Source organism: Corvus cornix, chromosome 1 (genome assembly GCF_000738735.6).
Source record: "Corvus cornix cornix isolate S_Up_H32 chromosome 1, ASM73873v5, whole genome shotgun sequence".
Lineage (NCBI taxonomy): Eukaryota > Metazoa > Chordata > Aves > Passeriformes > Corvidae > Corvus > Corvus cornix.
Genome location: NC_046332.1, coordinates 102,106,969 through 102,112,968, shown reverse-complemented (window position 1 = coordinate 102,112,968; position 6,000 = coordinate 102,106,969).

Here is a 6,000-nt window from a genome sequence, read left to right as displayed (position 1 = left end):
CCGGATCTAGTAGTTTGGAAAGGAAGGCAACCGGCTTCCTGACTCCACCCCACTCTTGGGTCAAGACGCCATAGGCTATTCCTTTCTCCACGTTAACAAACAGATCGAAGGGCTTTTCCAGTGAAGGAAGGCTTAAAACGGGTGCTTTCGTTAATTTTTCTTTCAAATCTTGTAATTTTTGTGTGTCTGAGTGATCCCAATTGAAAGGTTCCTCTTCCATTAATTTCTCGTATAAAAATTTGGCAGATTGTGAATACTGGTCGATCCACAGTCTGCAGTATCCAAATAGGCCTAATAATTGTCGAATTTCACGTTTTGAAGTTGGAGGTGGTAAATTTAGGATGCCTTCAATTCTTTCGGCACTGAGTTTTTTTGTGCCATAGCCAATTAAATGTCCCAAATACTTCACCTCCTGTAACACGAATTGCAATTTATGTTTTGATACCCTCAGCCCGTTCCTTCCTAGAAAATTCAGTAACTGTATGGTGGCAGTTCTTACCGTAGACTCCTGTTCCCCCGAGAGGAGCAGGTCATCTACGTACTGAGTTACCTTAATCCCTTCGGGTGGAGAAAAGGAACTTAGCAAATCTTCTAGCGCTTGGCCGAAGAGTGTGGGTGCCTCGGTGTAACCTTGAGGCAGACGAGTCCAGCGCAGCTGCTGCTTCCGTCCAGTGTCCGGATCCTCCCAGGTGAATGCAAAGATGTCCCTGCAACGAGAATCTAGAGGACATGACCAGAAAGCATCCTTGAGGTCAATAACAGAGAACCAGGCATGTGTTGGGGGTACCCGGCTCAGGAGTGTGTAAGGGTCCTGCACCAACGGATACCTGGTTTGAACTCTTTTATTGACCTCACGCAGATCTTGTACCAGCCGGAATGACTTGTCTGGTTTCTGGACAGCCAAAATTGGGGTGTTATATGAAGATTTGCATATTTCGAGGATTCCATCCTTTAGTAAGTCCACGATGACCGGTTTCAGGCCCTTTCTTTTGTCCTTCGAGAGGGGATATTGTGGTATACTCACTGGACGGCTGTTTGGGAGCAACTCAATCATTAGTGGTGTTATGTCCAGTTTTCCCCGGTTGCCTGGTCTTGCCCACACTACCGGGTCAATGCGTTGCTCATCTGTTAAAAGACAGAATGAATAGTTTAGTCGACATTTTTCTGCCTTGCGGTACCACTCCCACTCTCAGGGGTACTTGGAAATCACGTCCAAAGAGGTTGATTCCAGCTTCAGGTAAATACAGGATGTCCCCTGTATGGGTACGCCCCTGTATGAAAAGTGTCACATTTTTAATTATAGGAACTGCAAAGCTTTCGCCATTAGCACCAAAAATGTCTAGTGTATCTCGAGAGATACAACATCCTGGAGGTATTTCAGTGACACAGGTCTTTTCAGCACCTGTGTCCACTAAAAACTCCACTTGCTTTCTCTGGGGTCCAACTTCTAATTTTATCAAGGGCTCTTTAAGATGTTTTTGCCCCAGAGAATAGAGCCCCTGACTCCTTCATTTATTCAGAATTTGTTCCTCCATTTGGAGGACTCCTTGATCCCTCTGCTTTTTAAAACATTGCCAGTGCCCGTGGCCTTCTTTATTACAATATGTGCAAATTAGTCTTTTGAGTCCCTGAACATTTGAGGTAGTTTGTTGGTTTGGTTGTATATGACAAGTACAAGTTTGTGGCTGTTGCTGAAGACAATGTTGTTGTGGGATACCCCCTTGGAAGGTTCTTTGGTTAGGAGGGCGATGGACTGGAGCATTAGTACTGTTGTTCATTATTCGGCTTTTAGCCTTCATCCTCTCTTCATCCCTCCTAACAAAGACCTTTTGGGCTTCCTCCAGTAGTTCATCCAGTTCCCTCTCTGGCCATTTCTCCAATTTTTCCAATTTTCTCCTGATGTCAGGCCAGGAGTGTAGCACAAAATGTACTTTTAACATAGTTTTGCCTCCTTCGCTGTCTAAATCAATGACAGAATAAAGTTGGATGTTATTCCTTAAGCGAGCCATCCAAGCTGTTGGGGACTCATCCTTTTCCTGTTCCCCACAAAATGCCTTTTTCATATTATTAACTCGAGGAACAGCTTCTCTAATCCCTTTTATAGTTAAATTTCTGTAATCTTTCATGGTAGTTTTTGTTCTCCAATTGGGCCCCGATTGGAATTATTTTCTCTGTCCCAAACTGTCACTGCTGCGGCTCTGATCAATTTTCGTTCTTCGATGGTAAATAGAGACTGTAAGATGGATTGTCTCTCTCCCCAATTATAAATATTAGGGCTGAGGAATTGGTCAAATTGATCAGCTAACCTGATGGGGTCAGCCATTAGACTTTTCATCTCCTTTTAAAATTCTCGTACCTCAGATGAAGCCAATTTCTCCTTGTGCATTTCCCATGGGTACCTCTCTAAGAGGTAAAATTTTAGACTCATAGGGAGTGCCAAGGCAGGTGGGACAGTCGGGTGTTTTAAATGATTTGTTTCTAGTACAAGACGCTGGGCCCTCCTGACTAGAAGAAATCCTTTGTTCGGTTGTCTTTTTGTGAGAGCAGGAAGGAACAGAAATTTCTTTTTCACTTTCGTTTTCACTTTCTGAGTCCCTCTCGGTTGGGTGACTTGATAAAGGAAGGACCCTTTCTTTTTCAGTTTGGACCCTCCTTGCTGAAGGAGTTACTGGAGGAATGTAGTCTAGGGGGTCCCACTTTGGTTGATTTAATTTAGTTCTTCGTTTTTCTTTTTGTTTTGGTTCTTCTGCAATAGAAAAAATTTGGTTTGAATTTTTATTATGTCCAATTGAATTTGATTTTGTTTCTTCTTCCAAATCTCCTTTTTTGTCTTGTTCTTCATTTTGTTTTTGCCAATAATTTAACCAAATTTTAGCATAATCCAATTCGTCAGAATGTTTTGGAGCTCTGCAATGTACATAAGAATACAAAGCTTCGCAAAGCCACTTTTCAGAAGACCCATATTTGGGCCACTTAAGCCCATCTTTGTGAATCTTTTGTTTTGGCCACTTAAAAAGACAATATCTAATCATTTGGCACTGGTCTTTTTCCTTAGTTAGAACACTTTCTTCCCAGTTTGAGAGCATTTGTCCCAATGGACTCTCTGGGAAGATTTTGTATTTCTTCACTGGGTCTTTTCTTTTGCTATTTGCTTGTCCCATTTTGTTACAGGGAAGCAAACAAGTAGCTTATGCAGAAGAGGACCTTTTTTTTTTTTTTTTTTTTTTTTTTTTTTTTTTAAACTAATTAAATTAAATAAACCAAAGTCTTATATTGTATAAAGCAACCAGAATGCAGTATAATAAGATAGTATTATAAAATGACTTAAAATCAATACACTATCACAATATAAAGCTACAACAACAATAGATTTATAAGCATAAAACACAATACAATTAATGTAGAGAAATACAAATAAGGATAGCGAATGTATGAGGGAATTAATAATGGCGAATTTGTAGGAAAAACAAATATGGTGGATCCGTGGGAAACAACAAATATGGTGGACCCGTGGGAAACAACAAATATGGTGGACTAAAATTAATTTTTATTACTGCAAGCACAATTAATGTATATTTGATTAATTCAAATGGATTGTGGTTTAAATAACTCTCTCTCTCTCTCTATATATATATATAAATATAAATTAAAATTCAAGAAGCAACAGTTATCTTTATTAGCAAACGAGAGCTAAATTCGAAATAATAATTAAAGTAGAAAGATTATAATGAATAACACAAACAGTAACCCAAAATACCAAAATGGTACCTTATGATTAAAACAGATAAAACAGATCACGGTTATAATCCAATAAATCAAACAATCATAACCAACAGAGAGTATAAAGGTGCTAGATAGCACTGACCACAGAAGTCCAGCTAAAACAAACTCACACATACACTAAACACAAAGGCTGTAATTCAAATTAAAGACACAAAATGGCGGCCGTTCCCGCCGAAATTCGAGATAACAAAATGGTGGGCACTCCCGCCGAAACGCAAAATTTCAAAATGGCGGCCGTTCCCGCCGAAATTCGAAATTTCAAAATGGCGGCCGTTCCCGCCGAAAGAAAAAGCAGGGGTTTAAAATGGAGTTTCTCCTCGGTTCTAGACCCGAGGAGACCGAGACACTACGAAATATAACTGGGGCCGCGCGCACCCCTGAACCATGTGGAAACCTCTCCAGAAAGGCTGACCACCACCCTCGATCCCCTTCCTTGTCTCTAGAAGGGTGATCCCTCGTGGTGCCCTTAAAACGAATCCCTTCAATCACACTCTCACACACACTGGGGACGGCCAACCCCACACTCAACTCTCACAAAGGGAATTCCACCCGGAGGTTCCCCAAAAACTAGTAGCCCTTAAAAAAGGGTAAGCCCTAACTAAATTCCCCTTTAAAAAGGGTTCAAGCCTTACCACAAGTTCTTTCCACTGGAGGTGCCCTTTCTCCACTGCAGTATCCTCGTGGCAGCCCAGCAAATCCAAAAAAAAATCGGAAAAAATCGCAAAAATTCAAAAATTACAAATTTAACCAAAATCCCTGGATTTTAGGGCAAAAATAGGATCCCGGACGAGCCCCCAAAAGAGTTGTGAGGAACGAGACAACTCTTAGAAAAATTAAAATAATTTATTAAAACAGAAAAAAAATTGAAAAATTATCAAAATCAAGAAAATGTCAAAATTTGGGATCCTAGTGGCTCAAAAGGGTATTCCCAGGAACGCAGGGATTGGAGATCTTTTGGCTTTTACAGCACTGAACCTCCGGTGGAGAACTTGCAGTGCTGGGCTGACTTTTGGCTAACCCAAAAGTCGGAGAAAAATTATTGAAGGCTCCTAAATAGGAGTAAGGCTCAAGTGCCCAGCACTAGCGCCCACCACAGCTAAGTCTGCAGTGGTCTGCACCTGCTCTGAGGCTGACTCACTATTTTATAGTTCCTTTGCTCCGCCCCAGTCCGCCCACAGACCGCCCATGGCACACCCCTTTGGTTCTAAGTGATTGGTGCTTTTCTTTTGACAGATTATCTCTGTCCACCAATGGCTCGTCGTTGTCAGGGGGGTAGTAACAGCTGAAGCAAGGGTGGTAACATGCCCTCATTAAGATTCAGGTTGCCACAGGGCTTGCCTGCAGAATAACGGCTATGGGTCTAAAAATAGCTGTTGGCTGTTAGAAACTGGGGTTTTGGAGTTGGTCCTGGGTCTAAGGTGCAAAGTAGAAACCCTTAAAAAAATATTAAAATACATCTAATACATCTTAAAACATTTGTAAAAGTAGACAATGAACATGGGAAAAATAACTCTTATAGTGTACAACTAGCTTAAAGTTTGAAAAGGGATTTTTAACTGGGAAGCTCTTAACTGGGGAATTTTAACTGGAACTAGTGCAAATAAACTGCTTTGAACCATTTAGAACACTAATAACAGAACTTGATTTCTGTACCTGGGCTGATGGGTTAATTTTAACATTCAATTAAAACATATTTAACTCAAAATTAACTAATTAGAGCACTTAACATGCAAAGACCAAGCTAATTAGGGATTTTATGGATGACAAAAATCATCAACATACTGCAAAATCTGTACTTCTCCGATGGGTATGAACTGCTGCAATATTCCCTCCAAGGCCTGACCAAATAGATTTGGGGACTCAGTAAACCCTTGAGGTAGTCTAGTCCACTGCAATTGCTGTTTCCTTCCTGTATCTTCATCTTGCCATTCAAAGGCAAACCACCCTCGACTTTCCCTTCCCAGTGGGCAAGCCCAAAATGTATCTTTCAAATCAGTGACACTGAACCACTCATGTCTGGCTGGTACCTTACTTAACGAAGTGTATGGGTTAGTTACTACTGGATATCGTGCAATAGTTTGTTTACTCACTTCCCTTAAATCTTGCACCAATCTATATGTACCATCTTGGTTTTTTACTGGTAATATTGGGGTATTATTTGGAGACATGCATGGTTCCAGAATTCCATCTTTGGTCAAGTCTTTAATCACCGGAGTC